The sequence below is a fragment of the Cupressus sempervirens genome, chromosome 5 (assembly GCF_028749045.1).
Source record: "Cupressus sempervirens isolate cs-2001-9-10 chromosome 5, ASM2874904v1, whole genome shotgun sequence".
In the NCBI taxonomy this organism is placed as follows: domain Eukaryota; kingdom Viridiplantae; phylum Streptophyta; class Pinopsida; order Cupressales; family Cupressaceae; genus Cupressus; species Cupressus sempervirens.
Window position 1 is genome coordinate 165,233,339 of NC_143122.1, and position 27,780 is coordinate 165,261,118.

At 32.2% G+C, this 27,780-nt stretch overlaps 1 pseudogene; it reads left to right on the forward strand.

The window, feature by feature from the left end:
* The window catches only part of LOC149554944 (wall-associated receptor kinase 3-like), a 101,836-nt pseudogene that overhangs the window by 50,316 nt on the left and 23,740 nt on the right, over nt 1-27,780 (forward strand).

Below are 27,780 nucleotides of genomic sequence, written 5' to 3' on the forward strand. Positions count from 1 at the left end.
TTTTATTAGTTACATTTATAAATAGACCATTTGTTAATGTTAAGTATGCTTAGCATGAATAGTGTAGCTAGAAACACAAAGGTTAAGGAAAAACATTTCAAATATCTACAAGTATAGTCGAGAAGAATTTGAGCTAAAAAGTTAAATCATTTATTTATTATTCTGATACATAGATGAAAGGAGAACTATATCTACTAGTACAATTATTTACATGAAGTAATAACTGAAAAAATGAAAGATGAGAAATCATCATATGGACCATGTGTAGAGTTCTCCATAATGATGTAAGTACATCACATATTCTTCAGAGATTAAAATTGTATTACAACCTTTGTTCGTAATGTGATCATCATAGACCTCTTTCATCATGGGTGGAAATGCATCTACTTTTGCAGAAGTGTTGCGTACATATTTGGCAACATCTTCCATCTCCATTATCTCTATCTCTTGTACATGATCAATTGATAAAGCTTCATTCTCAAGTGCTTTTACCATAGTTGCACAACATTGTTTAATTATTCGTGCACACTTCTGAAACTCTGTCTCAAAAAAATGATTTGATCCTACAGAAGAAGTTGGGCTCATGTTGAGAATGCTTTACTAGCTATCAGAGGCTGCCATGCCTAAAACAAATCATGGAAAACAATTTAGTAAGCATTAGCACCAATAAAAAAGAATAATAAATGCATAGTTAATGAGAGGGACATAAATTTTAAATCAATAATGGTTTTGAAAAAACATAATAGGTCACTTAGTATAAAAACCTAATTGTATTAGAATTGGTAATGAAATTTTGGGTACGAAAACATGGTAATATTATAACCTTTGAAGGATAGTGAAGAATATACAAACATAATTTTCAAATATTAAATAGCAATGTATTGGTTGAAAGTTAGGAAGCATAATCATTTAGATTTATTTCAATCGAAGGTGGTCTTTATAATTTGAATTAATGTTATAGGTACCTTAATTTGAGGAACCAATTGATGATCATAGTTAAAATTACAAATTGGAGAATTAGTAAAATGAAATTTCAGAGTAATTGTACTTGCAACCATTAAAAAGTGAAAATAATAAGGTTATAATGTTGCATTGAGCATATCCAATTATAGTTGTCATTAACTGTGGAATATAAACTATCAATGTAATAATAAGAATAACAACATAATAGTTCATGATGATAATAACATAATGTAGTAGAACAAATAAATCTTTATTATTAAATTGTCTATTTGAAAACATCAATGATTTTCAAGACTTCTCAATCTACATTCTTCTACTTTTCTCTTTGAAAGTTGTTTCCCACTTTTCATTTTCTCATAGCGATCGTATGTAAATGGTGGCATTATCCTCAAAGCTTCCAGTGACATAACACGAGATATGGCCACAAATGTCAATCCTGCTCTTTCTCTTGGACCTATGTCAATTGTGGCTTTTGAAAGAGTTAGCCCTTGAGATTTGTGAATAGTCAATGCCCATGCCAACCTCAATGGTAGTTGGAAGGTCCTACCCCTCTAAAATGGAGCTATTGGTATTATGTTTGGATGATGATCATCAAATGGTACTCCAAAATAATTATCGAATTCAACTGTAACATATGCTGGTGGCTGAGGTGGAGCAGTTCCTAGTTTATAGACAATATTTTTGATATATCCCAATGATCCATTCACAAGAGCAGCTTCTATCCATAGATCTGTAGTCAACATTACTCTTGCATTGTGACTAATCAATAACTCTATTTCAAGTTCCTCGCCTGATAAATCTTCATTTCTATTACCATTTGTTGACTTGGTTGCAAGGCTGCGTGCAACTGGATGTCTTAAAGAATACAACATCCTCATGTTATAGTTATGGACATTGTCATTTGTAGAGAATAAATGCACTGCCTTATCAAGCTCATCATTGCTTGCAACATCTAATCTTATAGGTGTTCTTGTCATGAGCAAGTTCCAATCATCTATTTGTGGATTCACATCTTTGACATTTGTGAGAAGTTGATGAAATCTTTGTTGTTGGATATTTTCTCCATCTTGCTTAAATAATTTATCTAGTGTAACCACTATCTTGAATTCCTGCCATAATAACTTTGCCCGCCTGTTGCTATCATATGTTGGTTTATCATTAATAGAGGTAATTGCCCCAAATCACCAACTAAAATAATAGAGACACCTGAAAGATAGTTTCAAAATTTTAATTTATATACATAAAGTAAAATCAAAATATATACATTCTATATGACCAATGTTAATAAGAATTGAGAGACATTAATAACACCATGTGTTGTAAGGAAAGGGATACCTCCAAAGCTTATGTCAGCTTTATGTGGGAAGGCTTGTCTAAGTCGACTATCTATATTTTCCAGCATATTCTGGCCAATGAAGCTCATTTCATCAATCAAAATATATTTGATATTTTCCATCTCTTGTTGAAAGCTTAAAAGTCTTGTTCCTTGTAATTGGGCAAAATCTGTAATTGGAATCCGCAACTTTGAATGAATGGTAGATGCTCTTATATTGAAAGTTGCAACTCCAGTTGGTGCAAGCAATAGAAGTGGAGAAGGATTTGTCATCAAAGCCATCTGATGAGATTGATTGATGGCACCAATTAGATAAGACTTCCCCATTCCTATTGTTCCTTGAATTATCATAAATAAAGGATTTTGCACTTGATTGCTATGTTAGTGTGTCAGAATAATGTCTACTACATTTTGTTGCTTGTGACTGAGAGTTATAAAGTTGATGCACTATGGAATGTCATCATACATAAGATATCTATGCTTTTTCATTTCAGGAATGAAATTTATTGCTTGGATTGTCTCCTCTTCAGTTTGATATCCACTGCACCAATTTTTATTTCTATCAATATCTCTCCTTCCCAAAATGTCAATTTCAGAAACTGGCATATGTTGACCACGGTGTAACCCAGATATTATTTCCCACTCATGTTTTGTAGTATTTTCCTAAATGGCTCTGTTATCTTCCATCTCTGAATCAGTTGAAGGTTCATCATTTTGTGCATGTTCTTGCCTTTAGACATGCCAAGGATTATAGTTGAATGAGTCCAAATTTTCTACTATAGTATCATCATCATGACCAATGTCTCTCTCAACATTACGAAAAGGTTTGTATAGTATCAACTCAGACAAACAAAAGTCCACCCATTTATTAGAATCTCATGAAGGAATAGTAAAATACCTAGGAAAAACTCTAACAATAGCTGGTTTCTTTCTTGGGCTCCATTTATTATCTCCTCTTCTTTTCAGATTATATATCCAGGACCTTGCTGCATCAATCAAACTAATACCTTCCATAGAAATTGGTCTTATTTAATAACCATCAACAAAAGATTTTGTGATTTCTTCCTCATTTCCATCATCATTGATTACCACGGGTTTGAAAACTTCATGTGAGATGTTTAGATTAACAAACTTTCTGCTGCACTCCACCAATGGAAGTTATAATAACATATGACATGTTTCTTGAGCTCCAATATCTCTTTCTATAACTGTCTTAGTTAAAAGCTTTCTATATGCCTATGATGCTAAATCATCGGGATTTGAAAGATTTGAAAGACGCATCAACATTTGTTGATATGTTTCAGAACTTTTCTCTGTTTTTGCTGCATACTTTGCAATATATTTGATAACTGCATGTCTTGAAAGGATAGGTTGCCAATCAACATTGGCCCTCCACAATTTTAGTATGTACCGATTGTGTGTATTAACTCTATCATCATTTCTTGCTGGTTCAAATTTTCTCTCACCCGAATCTGGATCTATGTATAACTTTGACCCATCGAAATTTAATTTCCAAGAGGCATTATACCTGAAACATTGATGAATAGATATCTTGTCAATCCAACTTGTTGAAAAAGGTGAAATAGATAATTTAGATATAAGTTTTTTTGAATTTGATTAACCTGTAAACCATGCGTCCTCTTCTTTTATGAAGGCATGCTCCCTCCTTACATACCTTGTGTCTTTCAACACAATTGAGTATTTGTTCATAATCTTGATCTATATCCATCTCAGCAAGTTGTGTTGTATTCTTCAGGCATGGATGCTGACCAAAATTTTGGAAGACCTAAAAATGATAATTTATATATTATTCTATTGGATAGAGGTGAGAAACATATATTAATATTTAATTGATTTATAATATGAAACTTACATGTATATTTCTTTGATGCGGATCATGTCTAGGATTCCATGCATGAATAATGGAGTCAAAATATCTCTCTGTACTTTTTCATTCATCCTCATTTGACCAATTACTAGTGTCCATATTTGGTGCCCCTTCAAGCCATAAGAAGCCGTGAACATGAGGTGAACCATGATGTTGCCACTCATATCTACACCAAAAGTCCTTTACTTTCATACATTTTTCAAGTATTTCTTTCCTAAACATTGTATTCCTTAAGTGCATGTAATAAGTGACTATATGTGGATAGTCAATGATATTCTTCCTTCTCCATTTTTTAGCCTCTCGTGGATTAGTAGGTGGTGTACCAGGCATTAGTGCATGTAAATCAGGCCATTGCATATCGGCTGCACTTAATGTAAAGAAAATTGTAGGTGTGCCAAGCTAGTCAAGCAAGTCATTTAATTCTGCTTTATTTTTTGCCCAATATGATCTTGTCCCTCTTAGACATGTTCCAAACCGCATTACCCTATCTGTGAGATTATTAGATGGCATATTCTTTATATGTTCACATAATTCATTAATAGTAATTGGCATTTCATGAAAGCTCCTTTTTGCAAAAACAAATGCTGAACTTTGCGCACGATGTCTCATTACCATGTTCTGTGCAAAATACCTAAACTGTGGATGTTTTCCAAAGTGGTGATCCCTATATTTGATCAAATGCTTTACAAATTCATGCAAGTATACTCATTTCATTCTAGGCTCTAACCAATCACAACTTCCATCTAGAAATAATGTTGGGAAAGCCATATCCAACAACCCAGATGTGACATACTCATTGATAGGTGATGCACCTATAGATGGCCGCTCAATTAAAGCAGAGGGAATGGCATCAGGATTATTAACCCAAGCATGAATTAATTCCATTTCCCTTTAAGCATTAGGTGGCCTTGAAACCATAGATTTTGTGTGCTCAATTATATTACCTTTATCTGTCTCCATGAGAGGACCTAGGAATACAACTTCATTTGCATCTGAATCAAACTCCATGTGCACTGTCTTTAATCTATGAAAAATATTCTCATCTGTATTTGTAGGCAGGTCATTAAGAGCACTTTCATCTATCCTGACATCTACATAGAATTTATCATTTTCAACTTTGTATTTCAATGCTCTATAAACACGATCCTTATTCACAGTAAAGTTATTTGTGTACCACATTGATCCCTTCTTCAAACAATAATGATTGGTAAATGACCAATTATGTGTGGCAAGACTTTTGATAGCTGTTCGACATGCTGGGGAAAACTAATGGTATGTCCTTTATACTTATACTGACTACCAGTTGCATGTGTAACTTGCAATATAGGGTTTACACGTGCAATCAACATCTCTTCAACTTGAGTTAAACTTGGAAGCTCTGGTGGTTGACATCCAGGATCCATATTATTTGTAGATGAAAACCTGTGAATTCCTATCTCTTGACGACACCTATTGCATATTGGACCCTCACTGGTGTATTATAATTTCATTCCTACATATGACTACTAACAAACATAACACATATTTGGTTTTTTCAAACTATCTATCTGATATCTAAACTGCATTTGGAATCTTCTAAATTCAGACTGAAGCATACCATTTGGGTTGGGCATGTTTTTTGTATCATTTTGAAGCATACCATTTGGTTTGGTCATGTTTTCTCTATCATTTTGCAAGTCTAAATCAACATGTATGTGACTTTCATGTTATGGTGTTTCTGGTACATGTTCTATGGATGGTGAGTGTCCATTCTCAATATTTAGTTGATTATTTGTATTTGGAGGATGGTCATATATGTGGCTTGGTTTTGCTTGAGGATGTTGAACTTGGTAGCTTTGTGAATTTTTAGGAAGGACCCTCTCAGAAGTACATCGACGATGGTTTCTATCTACATTTTGCAGATCTCAATTTTCAGTTTCCAGTTGTTCAACCGTTATTTCTGCACTTCTTCTGGCATATCTTTGCCTGGACCCTTGATTTTCTATTACTCTTTGTTGTTCTCTTTCAAGTTCTGTCTGTTGTTGTTGTTGATGTCTACGATATTCTCTACAATACTCTCTTTGATATTGTCTTTGGTATTCTCTCCTTTCCTCCTCCGTCTCAAAATTCAACCTAGGTCTCACCATAGCTAGTAGGAAAAAAACATTAATGAAGTAACATTTATTTATATATACATGACAAATATTTCACCAATAAATATTATTAAATGTGAATTAAATTTTGTAAATAATGTATGTATAAATGAAGATAAATAACCTTAGAAAAGTAACATATGTTTGTATATAAATGAGAAATACACAACCAATGAACCTTACTATTACAATGTAGAACAAATTTGGACAAAGTTATTGTGCAAGTAGATCGATGAGATGATATAAGCATCAAAAAGTATGCATAGAGTATCCATAAATGGAGATAAACATTGGAGAGAGTTTATTATATTGTGAAAAAATAAATTAATAAAGGAAAAAAAAGAGTATGAAGAATTTTTTTTTTTTAAATAAATTAAAAGATTTATGGAAGTGTATACTTTTATCATGAAATATTCAACATGAAGATAGATAGTCAAAAAAGATTATTACATCAATGAAATCAATAATCTTATTTATTACATCATTTTATTACAAAATAGATAACTACATGATGTTGTATTTTACAACACAAAATACCAATACCAAAAATAATAGGAAGTCCACTTTAGAAGATAGTGAACATTTGCTATCTAATAGAGTAGAATAGTTGCCAAAACATATGTGGGTGTCCATAGAAAAAGGAACCAAGAGCATATTCACCACCATTGCCTTAATATCCACCTTCTGTTAACCCAATCATGAGATCGATGCAAGCGAGCTCAAGAATAGGGTTCAAGAGTTTGGGTATGTGGAAAGTAGATTTCAAAAAATTGTTGTTGACTTAGTGGGGACTGAAACTTGTCGACAACCATGCCAAACCACCAATAATCATTCTGAAAGACATCTACAGGAAAATCTAATGGAATGTATGCTGGTAGTGGAACAACTGGTGGTGTAGGTCTAATATGATCAGCAACAATCTCCTCGATAAGAGGTTCTTGAGTCACCTCATCTATAATAAAGTTATTGTATTGAATAATAAATGTTGGCCTTTGAGCATTTTGCACTCGACCAATTATGGTGCCAGGGAACCATGCTCCTTGGAAGCCATCATCATCACAACACACTTCGACTTTCATTCCATAGTTAAAATTCATGATGTGCACCTTTAACATGAAAATAGTACATAAAATATTTTCAATTACATGTATTTAATTCAAAATAAGAGTATAAAGGAATAGTTAGTATTGAAAAATGTGTTTAAAAAATTACATTGTAAAATTTATCTATGCATAAAAATTACATTGTAATGTTGGAAAATGGCAGCATTGCCTTCCACATTTCAAACATTAAATTTACTTATGGATAAAAATTACATTCTAATATTCTATGAAAAAATTAGATTCTAATGTTTGAAAATGGCGGCATTGCCTTCCACATTTCAAACATTAAACTAATTTATGCATAAAATATATTTGAATAAAAGAATTAGCAATATAATATAAGAAAAATAGTGGGATTGCCTTCCACTTTTGAAACATTATTTATGGATAAAAATAACATTCTAATATTGTACAAAAAAATTGCATTATAACATTCTAATGTTTGAAAATGGCAGCATTGCCTTCCACATTTCAAACATTAAACTAATTTATGCATAAAATATATTTGAATAAAAGAGTTAAATAGAATTAATATGTAAACAGTAATCTAAATGAAAATACTATTGTAAATCTAAATATTATTGAAAATCTAAATAGTATTGTAAACAAAAGGACTATTATAAATGAAAATAATACATCCATTAACCGAGTGTTACACAATCTGTCATAAATCAATTTTCTTGTTGATTTATGCTTTAGCTCTCTTCTAATCTTGATGATGGATCACAAAATATATGAACTATATTATAGGATGAACACATTAAATATTTTATTCAAATGGAATGTATACTATAAATATTAAAAACACATTAAATAATTTATTCAAATGCAATGTATACTATAAATATTAAAAACACATAAAATATTTTGTTGAAATGAAATGTATACTATAAATTGATTAAAAACACATTAAATATTTTATTGAAATGGAATGTATACTATATTTATCAAATTGTAGAAACTATATTTATCAAATTCTATAAACTATATTGAATAATGTCAACTACCTTTTGATAGGCTAGGCCATAAAATAATGTGCAAATAATCAAGAACATAACTAAAAATGAAGAATGAAAATGTGCAAATAACGTCTTCACTAATACATGCATTAACTAACGTTTGATTTCATGCAACCATTTAATTTGTGTATTTTGAAGATTGAAGGAGAAGAATGTGGGTGGCTCATGAAGGGAAATGAGTGACCCAGCCAGCGATAAGAGATAACATGACACAGCAGTAAAACAGCATGAAGACTGCATTTGCAGTCGGAGGAAATGACAGTCGATGCTAACGTTTCTGTGTAACAACGCAATTCAAAGAGATGTTGATAATAGCATTTGCATTAGAGATATTTGACAAAAGAAGGCAGTTATTGCAGAATAACAAAAAAACATAAACTAACTTCTAAGACTACTTTGTTTAACAACACCTCAAAGCATATCCAACATGTATGTTCACTGACTAAATACAGGGTGGAGTATGATTTTTCTGTACAACAATTATAGAAAAAATGCCTAAATCTAAAGATCCATAGACAACTACCTTGAACAAATTCAATAGTTACAACTATACATGAAGAGAAGCCAAAACTTTTAAAATAGCATAATATGATGGTAATTTTTTGTTTTCTAAAAAGTACTTAAATTCGAAAGGAGACCGTGGGTCAAAAGCAGTCATTTTAAACAAGTAGAATGGATTTTTTATCATCATACATGGAATCAATTTCTAGTAGTTGTTTCAGACCTTGAATAACATATTATCGACATCATAATTTGTTGCAATTTCTTCGATTGTTGCAGAGGTATTTATACTGGATGCAATTAACTATCCCTAGTTACGGAGAAAATAACAAAGGAAAAGTGGAAACTTTCTATGGAGCTGGAAATATACAGATTGAAAGAGAAGTTTGTGCCAAGAAACATTATCGCAAATATGAAACACAAGGAAATATAATAACATTAACAATGCCAAGATTCGACAATACCTGACTCAATGCTATGCAGTCGAATTGGCTATATCCTAAACTCTAGACACCTTCTGTAGATCTCCACACGAAGCAGCGGATTATGGCAAAGTAGAAGTCGGATCTGCAACATATTTAAATTTTTGGACTGACTTTACGGCTTCCTACCATTACAAGATTGTAAATCAATGTGAATTCCATCGGTTGGAAAAACAAAATGAAAATGCCAATCGAAATGAAACGCAAATGCATGTTTAAAAGTAACCGCTTCCATTTCTTTTTTGTTGATGGAGAATCCATTTCAGCATATTCCTCTGCTAGGATGTGTGTTGTGATTGTATAGAATACCTCTCGGCGTAAAAAAAAATTTAGGGCTTCCCAAAAATTTGTGTATAAGACCTCCAATGTTTGTAGCCAATCAGATAGCTCTTAATTAATTTCATTGATTTATAAATTTAATAAATATGCATGTCTACTATATAAAATATTATTTATATAATATTATTTAAAATCAATTAATTGTGATTGGTAGATACTAGAAATTTTAATCACTAATTAAGAGAAAGTGATTACAATACTGCTATGCCTATGACAAGTACTAAAAAATACAAAGTGTTGAACATAATTATTCTTTGAAAATCTTAAATTATTGAAATGGAAGAGTGTTACAAAAAAAAAAAAAAAATTATCAAATATTAATTAAACAAACTCTACTTTGTCAAACATTATTTTATTAAAAAAAAGAGTTTATATACTAATATAACAAAAGAAATAAATATATTAATGTACTAGATTCTATGTTGTCAAACATCCTTTTTATTATTGAAATAGAGTTTACATATCATTTGTATATGTATACCTAATAAAAATTATAAATATATGATGTTAAACTTCTATATTTTCAAATCTTCCTCAACTATTGGATACCAATTCTTACATGTATATTTCATAATCTTAATGAATTATAGTTTTTCTATTTTGTTAGCACCTTAGACTAGTGAACATCTAACTAGCTCCTACTACATTCTTTCCTATCTTCAAAATATTAACCTATTTAAAATAGAATAATTGTCTCATTTTTAATGAAATTGTCATCATCCTTAAGATCTAGTGGTTCTTTTCCAAGTGGCATCTCTTTAGTAGATTGTTCTCTAATTTATTCAAGAAACATGTAGTGCCTCTCCCATTTGACTTTTGTAAGTCATCTTGATGGATGCAACCTTGTTGATCTTTTGTTGTAATGGATCATGATTGTGACCATGAGTGGTCTACACCGTCAAGGTGTTTGGATTTATATTTCTTTATTAGTTGCTTTGATTGTGCTTTGACTGATCTTTGAGATTATGATGTGATTTTTGGTTCACTGAGGTTTGTGCCAGTGGTTACCAGGATCGATGTGGTATCATGAAGTTGTTTCATGATTACCTTGAGATGTGTGTAGAGATTGCACTGTGTACTTTTTACCATGCTACATGGGACTAGGTTCCTGTAGCAGTGGTTAGTCATGTTTTTTATTGTGTTCACTTATTTGTTTTAAGTGACTTATTAAATGCTTAAGTAATTAGAATGGATTATTCTTGTTGGATTATTTGGTTATGTGATGCAGACATTTACCTTGTTACATTTCTGATTAGAGAGATATTTGTTACTCATGTTATGTTTACATTTGAGAGGACCCAAGGGTCAGATGTTACACTTTGATTCCAGTATCATGGATTTTAGACTACTAAGTTGTTCAGTTAATCATATTGCATGATGATGCCATTTTGAGATGATAGTGTGTTTTATGATGATATCTGGTTATCTGGTTATCTGGTATTTGAACATACCTCTGATTTCGTTATATGATGGATTTAATGCTATGGTTATTTACTTCATTCTTGCGTTGTTATGCTTTATGTGAATGTGAGTGATGTAAATAGATTATTTTAATATAATTAATTAAATGGTTAAATTAGGAGATTTAATACATTTATTGCTTTGGCTATGTTATTATATGCAATTGCACTTGATCGTATTGTTTAGTGTGCAGGATTTATATCCCTGGCAGTGGCACATGTAGTTAGTGATTCAGCCATTCATATTTTACCAATGTCGTCCTTATATGGTCAACATATCCTTTATTAAAATGTTTCAATTATACCTTTCGGTGATTATTAAATCCGAACTCATTTGCATTATGTGATTAGACCAGTAAGCGTGTCTGTGCATTTAGAGGTTCGCATTGTCGCGAAAGTTATTAAGGAGATTTATGTGTTTTTGGGTTTTCGGGCTTTTTAATTGATTTATTTTAATTTCTGGCAGCTTTTCCATAGATGAATTCCTATTTATAGGAATAGCTTGTTTTCGTTTGGGTCGATTTGAAGTTTAACTAGATTGGCTGGTTAAATGCCCTAATCAATTATTCACCCGAAAAGTGAATAAGTATCCAAAGAGGAATTTAATTCCTCACTTCTCACTTTCAAATTGGAAAGTTGGAGAGTAAAATCTAAAATCCTCTTCATGAGGATTTATTGTTTTGTTCGTTGTGGGAGCTACGGGAGTGGAATCATCGCGAGGTTGGGCTCGTTGGATCCAGCTCGGGGAAACCTTAGATTGCCACGATTTTCAACCACTTCTGCAAGCGTTTTATTTTTTGGTTCAGTTTTTCGTTTTGCCCTTTTGGCTGAGGTAGGGCTTTCCCGTTTTATTGTTTTGGCTTTGTTTATGCTTCTATTTTTGGTAGCCATTTATTTGGAGGCTAAGAACTAGTGTTCCCCTCCATTTCTATATGCTAGTTTTACCCGATTGGGCGGGTATGAACATTTTCTTATTTTTTGGAATGAGGGTTTGAAATTTTACGCTGTTATGCTAGCCGTTTTTGCATACGGTGTTCGATTCCATTTATTTTTTGATTTTTGAGGTTTTTGAATCCAAAGGCCAAATGGGTTTTAATTTTAAAAATTTTCTAAAATTTGGGGTTCTTACCTCGTTTTGTGTGCCACCCTATTTTCTCGAATTTTCTTGGCACAATGTGGGTCGTGGACCTGGATGATCCATTTGGATATCAGTCAAACCACTATTGCACTTTTATGTTGCATTAGGATGTGTGTTGCATCCGTACTCCTGACGTTGTGTTTGATTGAGTGATTTTATACCTGTTGTTTTTGTGTCTTTTAGACCTTTGCTTTTGTTTCATGAACGCTAGGATTCGTGTAGAATCCATACTCTCAGATTGAGGCCAGTTGAGTAGGTTCTAGATGTTTGGTCTTGTTACATCATTGGGATTCGTGTAAAATCCATACTCTTGGATTGAGGCTGATTGAGTGATTTCATGATGTATGATTTTATTGGCTTTGGGATTTGTGTAGAATCTGTCCTTCCCATGTTGCTTTCAGTTGGATGTTTTCTTTGCATTGTGTTCTCATTCCTATCCTTGTGTTATGATCTTCATGATGGTGGTGCACCACACACAAGTACGTGCGCATACATTTGTTGGGTGACTTGCGAGGCCCGATCTTTCGTGGATTTGCTGGAAGTTATGATCATTGGGGTTGGGATGGGAGTATGCATTCCCATGGGCACTTGTTGTAGGATGAGAATGGGTAGGGTAGGGTAGCATCTGAAGGGGGCTTCTGTCTTGTAGCTCGACATTCATGGCGCTGGAGGTTGACGGAGGATAAGAAGTTTTAAGCAAGTGATAACTAAATAAAATGTGTGATTGTTAACAAAACTTAAGATAAGTAAAATGTGTGAGCACCCGATTAAGTTCGAGGACACAATGTGTGAGCACCCGTTTAAGTTTGAGGACACACAATCTGAGCTTGGGCTTTTCAATGCCAAGCGACTCTCCAGGATGTCAACCCCTACTTAGCAGCCTTTTGAGTGTCTGAGTAGGACCTGTACTCCTTGCATTGTCTTAGGTTCTTGGTTGCAGCCATCATACTGTCTGGCGTGAGTGTTAGCCATGGATGTTGTGTTTTATGTGTGTTTTTGGTTGGATCATTATCTTCATCAGCATGACAGGTGTGGACCTACAGGTGCCACGTGGTTGGGAGGCATAGCTACCTTCACCACTGCTAGGGATCGGTGTACAGAGACGATCTTTTGTCCTAGTGCAACCGTTGCTGGATGTTTTCATTTGGTACTTTGAGTTTCGGAGGATGCTTTCTTGTGATTTATGCTTTCATTAGAATGCTTGGATATCATGTTTAGATGATGTTAGTTTACTTGACGCATTCCCTTATCATGATGTTTAGCATATAATTAGATGATGTTATTTGCTTTAGTAGTATATCTGTTGCTTACTATTGTTTAGCATGTGATAGGTGATGTTATCTACTGTAAGATTATCTTATGCGTTATCACTAGCATGTTAGATTTCCTTATGCTTATATTGTTGCATGTTTTTAGTAGTGACATCCCTATTATGATAGTACCGATGATCTGGTCGGTGGCTTGGGATGTTACGCGCGGGGGATGGCTAGGATCCACGATGGTCTTATGATGCTATCGATGGTTGGGAGGATCCACGTACTTAGTTTGGTTGTTCAGTGCTCTGTGATGTTTATTTCAGTGTGTTCTTTGCTGCTGTAGTTTAGTTGGATAGATGTTCTTCATTCTGTATTGTTCTTGCACTCGAGTGTTCCTTCCTCGATTCGCATAGATCCGGTACTCCCTAGTGTGGAGGTTCTTTGCTCTATTTTGGTCCCTTTTTCTTCTAGGAGTGTTTTTTTTTCTATGGGCGACATTTGTTTAGCATGGTGCGACACTTTAAAAAGTATCGCACACCCATGCAAACTATGTCGTACAACACTATAAAGTATTGCACACTTTCTTGAGAAATGTTGTACGACACTAGAAGAGTGTCATACGCCTTCTTGAGAAATGTCGTATGATGTTGAAAAGCGTCGCGTGCCTTCTTGAGAAATGTCCTATGACACTGGAAGAGTGTCGCACACCTTAAGGAGAAGTGTTGCCCTCCCTTAGTAGAAAGTGTCGCACAATTTTTGTGAAAAACTTGCGTGTGCCAGCAGTGGGCACTTTTCTTCATGATTCAAATTTTTTGAGAGTGGTTTTGGATACCCTTTTGGGTGTTCTTTGACCCTATGCTGTTGCATTTTGAATTCTATCAGTTTCTCTTGAAATCGAGTTTTCGTGTTTCTGTTTTAGTCTCTTGGGGTTTAAAATATTAAGTATAGGTTGATGTATATTTAATTTCTTATACTTAAGATATATTTTAATATATGCGAAAAAATTTTTGAGATAGGTTTCATACCTCTCAAAGATAAGTTATGGATTCTAGAAAATTTCAGGGCTTCAGAAATCCAGACTTAGCCAATTTTCAGGGCTTCAAGATTTTAGGCTTAGCCAAATTTTAGGTTTCTGCATTTTACCCCAGCTTGGTGTTTTTTTGATGAGTGGTTGTTTCTTATGCCCTCATCATGTGCGTTGTCATTGTTGGCTTTTTTTGTGTGTGTCAGTTTGGTAGTGGCGTTTGGAGATTCATTAGTTTTCGGGATGGTGGTGAAGTCTTCTGTTGCGATCGTTGTGATCCCTGTATGATGTTGTCATATGCATTCATACTTGTAAAAAAAAATTCTTGGCTTGATTTGAATCCTTGTTTCCAAGGATCTTCGGGCGGGGCATTACAAAATACAAATAGATTTCTTAAGCATATACAAAAAAACATTAATAGGAACATTACTCTAATACCATATTCAATATAGGGCTTCTATACTAAGAGAACAAAGAAAACACATATAAAACAAAAATTAGGATTATTGATCATTGAAGAATACAAATATATAGTCATTTCACTTCAACATGATGAGCTATAATTATGTTGATATAAATGACATCAAACTCTAGATATGATTGATTGCTAACAAAAACAAATTGACACCTTACTAGGAGATTATTGGTAAGTAACTACAATAGATCTATGAATCCCTTTTGATTCTTATTCTACCTCTTTAATTGTTGGATTATAATCTTCAACATATTTATGTACAGTTATGATATTGCTATTAGGATTTAACTATATATTTTTTAGTCAAACTCATTGACAGATGTATCATGAGTAATGAATTAGCATGAATCCATCTCTCATGAGAATAAATGGAACACTTAGCACTCATTGGATCTAGGTGATGCTCACAAAGGTGAAGCATTGAGAATTCCCAGGAGGTCACCCATCCCAATACTATTCTACCTTGAGCATGCTTAACTACGGAGTTTTCTCCATGGTTAAACTCACTCTACTTGCAATCCCATTTGCAAAACCTTTACCAAGTGTTGTGCCTTATGAACCATTCATTAGAAATCCCCTTAAGCTCATCAATTGATAAGTAGGAGATAATTTCCATAGCAAGTTAAATTATGATATTGCTATTAATATTTAACTATATAATTTTTGAGTCAAAACCATTAACCCATGTATCATGAGTAGTGATTCAACATAAATCCATCTCTCATGAGAACAAACAGAACACTTAGCACTCCTTGGATCTAGATGATGCTAACATAGCTGAAGCACCATAATTTCCCAAGAGGTCACCCATCCTAGTACACAATTAAATCATGATAGCAATATCATAATTTGACTTTCTATGGAAATGATCTCCTACTTATCAATCTTTATGTACAGTTAAGTTTATTCATCCCCACAATAAGCTAGAGGCCTATGCATTCAATTGGTACTTTAGAAAGTCAGTATTTCATTGAGATAGATTGTTATTATAATGTTTTTGTTCAATAATTTTTAATATTGAGACTAGTTATTACATGTGTAAATTATTCTTATTTTGTTAAAATGATTGATACATAGAAAATCAATTTTTTTTTGTTACCAACACAATAATGATATCTTGAAGAAAACTAATTTCAATGATGATTTCCTTTATTATAGATCACAAGCAAGAGAGTTTGTCAAATTTAATTAGTCATTGTTAGTACCTAAATGCCTTTAAATAGTAGAATCTAAAAATTGGGGGGAAATAGGACACATAGAAATAAACAAAGATTTAACACGAACACAAGTAATCTTATTTAAATTCATATTACAAATCTATTACCATTTCTTAGACCTTATATACTATGGTCAAATACAATGGGTGTGATTTTTCATAAAGAATATATTTTTTAATAATAGAAAGTAAATAGAGGGGTTTTTTTCTTCATTTGTTTGCAATACAAAATTAGCTCATGCATCTATTACCTATCAATATAAACTAAATATGGTGAACATGTGGAACTAAGAAAGGATCTTCCAATTATATGAAAAAGGTAAAGTGAACTAGTGTGCATGCCAATGGAATTGAAAGATGAAATCAAATTTGAATATTATATTCTTTATTTTATCGAAGATTTAGTTTTTACAATGATCCCCCTTGATGCTAAGACTCACAAAAATATCTTGTCTGACTCAACCTAATCCTTAAAACTCACAATGCAACTTTATTTTATACTTCTAATGGTCTAATTAAACTATCCATTGATGTATTTTTCTCTTTAATGACATACCACAAGGCTCAGTCGCCCCCCTCCTTTCTCTAATATAGAAAAGACTCCTAACACTTCCATGTGCCAATCAGACCAAGTAGTCATCAACTACTCTCAAATGTCTCAACCTTGATCCATCCCTATCACTTTAGACATACAAACTTTAAATTGTCTATAACTATTACATCTTCATTTACATCTTTTTCAAACACCATCCATCAATCCATCAATTATTAACATGTGTAAAACTTTGTGTAGATTGTCCAATGCAATCTTTATTCCAACATGACTTCTCACAATAATCCATCAATCCACAAATTTTACTAGGATAAAAATTCTAACAGTTATCTTCTAAACCTATGACGATGAAAACATTTAAATCTTTTAGCTAAATTCTCTAAACTTTTGATACTCACAACATCAGATCTATCTATCTTACTAAATCTTAGGCCTTCATAATTTTGCCTCCAAATGTGTTGAATGAGCTCTTCTATGTCTTGCCCATTTTCCCCCTAGTCCTCTTCCTTTAAATTCCATTTTTAGCCTAATCTTCAAAGCAATATTATATTTATGAAATCCTTTGTTACCATCATACAAATTGCATCCATACCTATAGACACATTATTACCTTCATCTTCAATCCTTTTAGTTGTAGAAATTTTGGCTATATCATCAATATTGAATGTGCATAAATTACTTGTAATACATGCCACATTTTAAAACTGATTTCTTTGGTTTCAAATTTTAATTTAATTTTTTCATAACTTTGAAGCTATTTTCCAATTCTTCATTTCTCCTTTTAGCATCATGAAACAAATTGGAATATTTTTTAATTTTCATGTTCATTTTTAACTTCCGCCGATTCTTTCTCAAGGTTCTCAATTTGATACAAATCTTCATATCTCTCATTTCCAAACTTTTTCAAAATGTGTACCAAAACTAAATCACACTTTTCTAATTTTATCATTTCATCATTCAAAATATTTTTCTCACAAATCAAATTCATTTTTTCCTTTTTTAAAATTTTTTCCCTATTTCCTATTGAAAAGTAAATAGTTTTACATCATAACATGGCTAGTATACTTTGACTATGATATTTGTTCACTTTAATCTACCTTGCCTTTACTACAATTCTCTTTGAATCTACAATAATAATCTTTCCTCAACTTCATTTTAACAAGCTAACCAAGTTCAACCTCCTCAAGAGCTCTTCCCTATTTAAAATTTTATTTTATACAAACCCTCAACCTTTGACCTAGTAGATTCTTTCTATAGAAAGCTACTATTACAAAAAAATTATATCCAAAAGAAACTCTTAAAAACTACAAATAACTTTTGTCTCAATCTCCTTTGGCTTTTCTTGTTAGAAAAATTAATTTCTACTCCAATCCATCATTAAACGTTTCTAGAAGTTTAGGTTTAGGTTTAGGTTGTGTCAACTATAGCAGTGTCCGAAATCCTGTAGATAATTGTCTTGTCAGTAAATGTTAGAGATTTCTAGAGATTGTAAACTTGCCTATAAAAGGGAGTGCTATGTATCCATTTTAATCAATCAATAAAAAGATAATCAAATATTGTGTTGCAGCACATTCATTGCATTTCATATTTTATTTTATTGTGCCTCTGCCCACCCAACAGAGTGGTATTAGAGCCAAGTTCAGAAGAGGAGTTTGAAGGATTGTGCATAAGGAGGATTGTAATAGGGAAAGGAGATATAAAGTTATTGTGAGATCTGTAAGTTTTTTTATTGCCCTATTTAGGGTTTGTCATATCTATGAATTTTGTTTATAAGTTTCTATCAGGCATGGCTTCAGGGAGATTTTAGGCTTCAATTCCTATGTTCTCTAGAAATAATTATGATTATTGGGCTTTTAGAATGAAGCTTATATTTGATTCCTATGAGTTATTAGATATAATCTTAACTGGTTATGTTGAACCTATAGATGAGTCTACTTTAAATGCTAATCAAAAGAAAAATCTTGATGAAAATAGGTAGAAGAGTAAATAAGCTTTGCAAATTATTGGACAAGCTCTAGATGACTCAATTCTTGGAAAAATAAAGCTAGTTGTTATAGCCAAGCAAGCTTGGAACATTCTTGAGACTTCATATCAAGGTACAAGTAAGGTAAAGATTGTTAAATTACAAGCACTTAGAAGAGAACTTGAGAATTTACAAATGAAGGACAACTTGAGAATTTACAAATGAAGGATTCTAACTCTATAGAGCAATTTTCAAATCGTGTTATGAATGTGGTTAATCAAGTAAGGATGAATGGTGATGAGCTTTCTAACTAGAAAGTTGTAGAAAAGATTTTAAGAAGTTTTCCTCCTAAATTTGATAATGTTGTGGTTGCAATTGAAGAATCTAAGGATTTAACAACATTGTCTATAGGTGAACTATTTGGATCCTTGTATAATCATGAAGATAGGTTGAACAAGCATAATGGTAATTCACTAGAGAATGCATTCAAAACACAAATGACATTTGGCAAAGGCAAAGGAAGAGGAAATGCTAGATTTTGCGAAAGAGGAAGAGGTAGAAATAATTTTCAAAAAGAATAAATGAGTCCAGATTTAGGAGGAAGAAGAAATCAATACTCCTGTTCAAGTGGAAACTATAACAACCAAACATCACAAAGGTATGATAAATCAAATATTCAATGTTATTACTACAAGAAGTTTGGACATTTTTCAAATGAGTGTAAAAAGAAACAAGCTGATATGAATTAAAAAAATGCAAATTTTTTCTGAGAGTAGTTTTGAGACGTTGTTCATTACTTGCAATGTAGCTCAAGAGAGCACAAATAATTTTTGGTTTTTAGATAGTGGTTGTAGCAATCATATGACAAGCAATGAAGAGTTTTTTGAAAGTTTGGATAGATCAATTAAATCCGAAGTAAAGTTGGGAAATAATGAGATAGTGGAAGTGAGTGGAAAAGGCACAATCAATGTTATAACAAAGCATGGTAAGAAAAGTATTTCTAATGTATACTTTGTACCTAATTTAAAACACAATCTTATAAGTGTGGGGTAGCTTAGCTAAAAAGGTTATAGAGTTATTTTTGAGAAAAAATTATGCACTATATTTGATATGCCTCCTAGTAACATGGTGATTGCAAGGGTAGAAATGACAAATAATAGAATATTTCCACTTCGGATGAAGAGAAATATGACTGATGAAGTTGTAGAAAGTTTCAAGGCAGCAAGTCAAGATCAAACATGGATATGGCACTTGAGGGATGGTCATCTAAATCTCAAAGGGTTATCTTTATTGCAAAGAACGGAAATGGTAAGAGGCTTAACCCCAATTGAAGCATCATTAAGTCCATGTGAAAGTTTTATTTTGGCCAAACATCATAGAGAGAGTTTTCCAAAAGGGATGTCATATAGAGCAAGAGTACCTTTAGAAATTGTTCATTCAAATATATGTGGTCCAATGAAAACACCATCATTAGGGGGGAGCATTTATTTCTTAACATTTATTGATGACTTTACTAGAAAGGCATGGGTTTACTTTCTTAAATACAAATCTAAAACTTTTGGCAAATTTAAAGAATTTAGGGCTTTTGTTGAGAAACAAAGTGGTTTACCTATCAAGGTATTGAGATCTAATAGAGGAGGATAGTATAATTCAAATGAATTTTTAGATTATTGCAGAGATCATGGAATCAAAAAGGAATTTACTACCAGTTACACACCATAGAAAAATTGTGTTGCAAAGAAAAAAAATAGGACAATAGTGGAGATGGCAAGGAGCATGTTGAAAGGTAAAAATATTCCTAATGAGTATTGGGCTAAGGTAGTTTCTTGTGTTGTTTATATTTTGAATAGGAGTCCAACAAAGATTGTGATGGACATGGTTCCACAGCAAGCATGGAGTGGTAAGATTCATAGTGTTTCTCATCTCAAAGTATTTGGTTGTATTGCATATGCACATGTTCCTAAAGAAACTTGAAGTAAGTTAGATGATAAGAGTGAGAAATGCATTTTTGTTGGCTATGATGAGCAATCTAAGGCATATAGGTTGTTTAATCCTATCACCAGAAAAGTCATTGTGAGTAGGGATGTTGTATTTAAAGAGGATGGATCTTGGGCTGGAAATATAGATACAAATGTTACAAGTGCTGCAACAATACCATATGATGAGAATGATAAAAGGGATCATGACGATCAAAAGGATCAACCAAGAGACCAGGAAGGAACTCCACCATGAAGTCCACAAGGAGATCACTTAGAAAATGAAGTTGAGCATGGAGAATCTTTGAATTCACAAGTAAGTAATAATTCAAACCCTATACTTGCACAATTGAGGTCAAGCAAGAAAATTAGAAAGTTGAGTGAGATTTATGATCAAGGAAGTAAATTAGATTTGCAATCAAATTTTTCTTTATTTACTCAAGATCCTATATATTTTGAAGATGCAATTAAGGAAGAACATTGGATTAATGCAATGAATGATGAAATAGAATCAATTGAGAGAAAGTATACATGGGAATTAGTTGATTTTCCTAAGAACAAAGATTGCATTGGATTAAAATGGGTTTATAAGACTAAGTTTAAAGCTAATGGAGATGTAGACAAATATAAGGCAAGGTTAGTTGCTAAGGGATTTTCACAAGAATATGGGGTTGACTATAATGAGACATTTGCACCTATAGCAAGACTTGATACTGTTAGAACAGTATTAGCTATTGCAGCTCAAAAGAAATGGATGGTTCACCAAATGGACGTCAAATCAGCATTTTTGAATGGATATTTGGATGAAGAAGTCTATGTATAGTAATCACCAGGATATGAAATAAGAGGACATGAAGATAAAGTTTATAAGTTGAAGAGGGAACTCTATGGATTGAAGCAAGCTCCAAGAGCCTAGTACAACAGAATAGATTCATACATGATGAAGAATGGATTCAAGAGAAGCACCCGTGAACCTACATTATATACCAAGATCAATGAACAAGGTCAAATTTTGATTGTGTTTTTATATGTCGATAATTTGATCTTCACAGATAATTTATCTATTGACATGTTTAAATCAGCAATGAAAAGGGAATTTGAAATGACAGATCTAGGATTGATGAAATATTTTCTTGGCATTGAAGTTACTCAAAATGATAAAGGAATTTTTATTTTCTACAGTAAATATGAAAAAGATATTTTGAAAAGATTTAGATTGATAAATTGCAGTCCAGTTTCTACACCTGTGGTAGTAGGCCCCAAATTAAACAGAGTAGATAATGAGAAAGATTTTGATTCAAATATATTCAAAAGGTTGGTTGGTAGTTTGATGTATCTCACTAATACTAGACCAAATATTATGTATGGAGTGAGTTTAATCTCTAGATTCATGGATTCACCAAAGACCTCACATTGGCAGGTAGGAAAAAGGATTTTGAGATATAATGCAGGAACTATGAATCATGGCATTTTGTATTCTACTTCAGATAATTTTTAGTGAGTTGGATATACAGATAGTGATTTTGCAGGGAATACTGAGGATAGAAGGAGCACATCTAGATATGCATTTCATCTTGGGACAAGTGTTGTAGCTTGGGCATCAAAGAAGCAACCTATAGTAACTCTCTCATCAGTTGAAGTAGAGTATGTAGCAGAAACAACAACAACATTATAGATCAGAGGAGCAACTTACAGATATCTTCACCAAGGCTTTACCACAAGTACAATTTGAAATTTTGAAGGAGGCTTTGAGAGTTTTAAATATTAAAGAAGCTTTGTAATAGTTGATAGTAGAAATTAGGGCAGAGTGTTAGAAATATTAATTTCTACTCCAATCCATCATTAAACATTTCTAGAAGTTTAGGTTTAGGCTTAGGTTGTGTTGGCTATAGCAATTTCCAGAATCCTATAGATAATCAGAGATTTCTAGAGATTGTAAACTTGCCTATAAAAGGGAGTGCTATGTATCCATTTTAGTCAATCAATAAAAAAACAATCAAATATTATGCCATAGCACATTCATTGTGTTTCATATTTTATTTTATTGTGCCTCTACCCACCCAACATTTCTGAATTTCCTCTTTCATAGATTGGCTTCTCTCTTAAACAACAAAACTTTCTTGTAACTTTTTTTAGAAAGTTTAGTTTTATGATGAGGTTTTCAGCTTTATGACTAAGGTCTCCTCCCTTTCAATAACTTCTATAGTCCTCAATATTCCTAAAAACACTGATGTCTTTAGACCAAATGGCAACTGTACATTACTTTAAGACAGAAAATACGTTTTTAATATATGCGTCATAAGAACCTCAACCCTCTCTTTCTTTCAGAAGTGATGGATTCATTTTGAATTGGAAACACAACATTTACTAATTTCATCATTCTCCTCTCTAACGTTAGGTTTATTACATTAATTAGGTTAGTTTTTGTGTTTAGATAAGATAAATAAAATTAGTTTAGTATATAGTTGTGGAAGTTATTCCCATAAGTAGTTGTTGTAAGGGAAAATAAAACTATATAAAGATGCCCAAACATCAATGTAATGATTAATTATTATTCATATCATTATTCATATCGTTTCAATATCATAGTAAGTTTCAATTATGTATGTTTCCAAATGTATTTGAAAATCTAAATCAATAGTTTCTCTTTCATTTTATATTTCCAGTGTCACATTCTTTGGGCATGTTACAGTGGTATCAAAGTGGGTTGATAAATGGAGAGAAGAGTTCTTTTAAAGGATTTTGGATGACCAGAACCTATTTTTTGTGAATAAAATAGGAGGCTAGAGGCAATGGAGGTTGGAGGATTTTTATCATCTCAAGCTAGCTTCTCACTTAGAGATGATTACTGCATGAGAAGCCACTATTTGTGTTCCTGTAAAGTTGGGGCTTGGCCAATTCCTCCCTAAAGATAAGAAGGGAATTGACAGATTTGTGTCCCTAAAGAAAAGAGGGCCTTGGCTATGTGATTGTCCTTCTATTGAGTGAAGGGGGGCAGGATTTCAAGAATGGCATTTGCGACAGTCAAAGGAGATGTCGACTTTCAGAGGAAAGACATCCATATGTTAGTGGTGATTGTTTCTACGAAACTTGAGGAGGCGTTAGACACACTCGACGGAGATGTGGACTTTCGGAGGAAAGGCGTCTCATGTGCAGCACCAAAGGAGGCATCAGGCATACTCCATGGAGATGTGAAATTTGGAGAAACTATGTCTCATTGTGTAAAAGAGGTGGAAACAATGTTTTTATGAGGCCAACTTTAGGATTTGCAATCTGAAGTTGGGATATGAGGGAAACTTCAGGATTAAGATTTGAAATCTGAAGTTGCAAGACTATTTTCAAAGATTGGTGAAAGAGTTCAACTTTAGGATTAGGATTTGCAATCTGAAGTTGCAGACTACTTTCAAAGATTGGTGAAGGAGTTCAACTTCAAGATTAGGATTTGCAATCTAAAGTTGGAGACTACTTTCAAAGATTGGTGAAGGAGCTCAACTTCAAGATTAGGATTTGCAATCTGAAGTTGCAAAATACTTTCAAAGTTTGGTGAAGGAGCTTCATCAAGGTTTATAATATTGGTGAAGGTTTTTCAATTTTATTGGATTAATGTAATAAGGGAGGAATGTTGGACTTATTACATTAATCAGGTTAGGAATGTTGGACTTATTACATTAATTATGTTAGTTTCTAATAAGTGAGAATAATTGTTGAATTAATGTAATAAGGGGGGAATGTTAGGTTTATTACATTAATTAGGTTAGTTTTTGTGTTTAGATTAGATAAATAAAATTAGTTCAGTATATAGTTGTGGAAGTTATTCCCATAAGTAGTTGCTATAAGGGAAGTAGTTGTTGTAAGGGAAAATAAAACTATATAAAGATGCCAAGACATCAATGTAATGATTAATTATTATTCATATCATTATTCATATCATTCTGGGTATGTGTAGGATCATGGTCAACCAAACTATGCTCTTAAGTGGCAATAAAAAATTAGAAAATTAGGGTTATGTCAACTTGACGTGCAATTTTCTACTTGTTATTAGCTTTATATCAAAACGTTAAGAGAAATGAATCTCTAGGAAATTGAATCAAGTTTCTAAACTACTAGGACTTATCTCAAAAAAATTAAAATTGATTGGTCAAAATTTTGAATTTTAATGCAATATTAAAAAAAATTAGAAGAAAAATAAGAAGTAGACATATGTCTGACCACCTTAATCAAAATCAAATGATAATATTTTTTTAATAATATTCTAGATATAAGTAGTAGACTCATGCCTAGATGTGACACGTATTTTTGGGTATTTTTATTCTAAATAAATATTTAAAAATTAATTTTTGATTTTAGTATTTTTGGAATATAAAAACTCTCATGTCTGACCACCTTAACTAATTCAAAACTCTGTAAAATTTAATTTTTCATTTTTTTTCCTTATAGTGGAAGAAACATAGAATGTGATGCATCTTTTGGATTTAAAAAATGTCTTACCATTTGAAAGCTATAGTTGTTTTTCAAGTAGTGTGTCAGTCAGCACTTTATATGTAAGTCCATTAAAAAATAATTAATAATTACATACTAAACTCATAATTTGACAAACCTTACATTTATAGAAAGATAAGAACATTCTTAAGAAACCCTTTCCATTTCATCAAATTTTGACAAAACAAAAAGTTTTTAGCTACATGTTTGAAGTAAAAATCACATAAAAATAGGACAAAAACACATTTTTAGCATGTTTTTAAAGTTGACCATATAGGGTTGTATCAAAAGATATAGTAGACCTTATAAAGATATTAGTTGTTTTCATTTAGTACCAGGGTGGGTGGGAAAAAATTTGGAATAAATTTTGAAATGGTTTGAAGCATTTTAGAACTACATATTTTTTAGATCGCCACTTTTTGGCACACCATGATCTTGCACATAATCTTCTAGTATAATATTCATATCATTTCAATATCATTGTCAATTTCAATTATGTATGTTTCCAAATGTATCTTAAAAATCTAAATCAATAGTCTCTTTCATTTTATATTTTCAGTGTCACATTCTTGTTGCTGTAAGGGAAGTAGTTGTTGTAAGGAAAAATAAAACTATATAAAGATTCCTAGACATCAATGTAATGATTAATTATTATTCATATCATTCCAATATCATATTCATATCATTTCAATATCATTGTTAGTTTCAATTATGTATGTTTCCAAACGTATCTTGAAAATCTAAATCAATAGTTTCTCTTTCATTTTATATTTTCAGTGTCACATTCTTTGGGCCTATTACATCTAATGACTCTAGAAAATACAAAGATGAATATCTCTCCTTGGGATCTTATTGCTCCTCTTTGATATCAGTTGTAGAACTATAAAATACAAGAAATAAAGGGTGCACAAAATTAAACAAAGATTTTAACACATTTAAATAATCTTGTTTATTCATATGCTAGATCTATTACATTGTTTCAGGCCTTAAAGACTATGCTCAAATACAATAGATATAGTTCTTCATTTTCTAATAACAGCCACTAAACAGAGGTATTTTTCTTCATGTGTTTGGCATACAAAATCAGCACATGGATCTATTATCTATAAATTCAAACTAACCATGTGCCACTAAGCAAGAATCTTCCAATGCTACGATAAAAGTAAAGCGAATTGGTTTGCATGTTGGTAGAATTGAAAGATTGAATCGAAGTTGCAAGGTTTTCTTTCTTTTATTGAAGCATCAGTTTTCTCAACATACATTTCAATTTCTCCATTGTGTATCATTTTATATGAAATTGGGCATCCATGGGGGACAACTTTAGTTCTTATTACTACCGTCATTAAATATTTCACTCATGTATCTTTCATAGAAAGAGATGCATGATATAGTTTTTACCCTTTTCATCAATGGGAAGTTCTCTAACTGCATACAACTACAAAAGAGAAGACAAATATAAAATGCAAGGATACAATTGTAAAGTAAAATTGTACACACTCTAAATGAAAGCATAGGGTTGTAAGAAGTATTACCTTTAACTATAGTTCACCAATGATTTTCTACCCTTTAGACATTTTTTCATAACAAAACACTAAACGATGAAATGATCAAATTTTAACCATCACTCTTTCTTGTACCAAAATATAGAGACTATAACTTTTGACTAAGAAAAATAAATTCTAGGATAATGAGAGCATTATCGAGGGATCTATGTTGGCAAATTTTTGAAGAAAAACATCTCAAGGAATGGTACTTCTATTGATAGGAATATGTATTCTAATTTTGACCTAAAAATGAGCATTTGCAATCCCATCTAAATAGGTGGAATTGAAATACGTATTCCTATTCCTATTTTATTTATTTTAGAAAACATAAAATTTTCAATCTGTGAATTCCCCATTGAATGCTAGCTGAACCAAAGAGAGAATAGGAATATGTATCACTATTTCCTATTGTAGAATAACAATTCCTATTCCTATATTTCTATTCCCGCAACCAAATGAGAGTTTGAATAGCTGAGACCCTAACCTATAACATAAGTAATAGATAAACAAAGTTTAGAAAAGAAAGAAGAAAATTTCATGAACCCTATCCACCTACTGTGTTGAAACAAATATTTCTTCTAACAGTTAGAAAATACCATCTTCGTAGTATTATCATATTCAAATATTGGCAAATTTATTTGTAGAGACTATATCCTATAGCTTATGTTACTATGAAGACACATCACATTCTATTAACAGTCTCTGTGGAATGAATTGATGCATTGTTGTAGAAACAAAAGCTTCATAGCCATACATGTCATTAACACTATACTGTCCATGCTTTATGGAAGTTCTTGCCCATTAAAGGAGCACTATTAAAAAAATCAAGTCATAAATAAGGATTTATTAAAAAATCATTCCATGTCATTAGGGTGGACTTGGCAAGCCATACTTGATGGAAGTTCTTGCCCATTAAAGGAGCACTATGGTATTTAA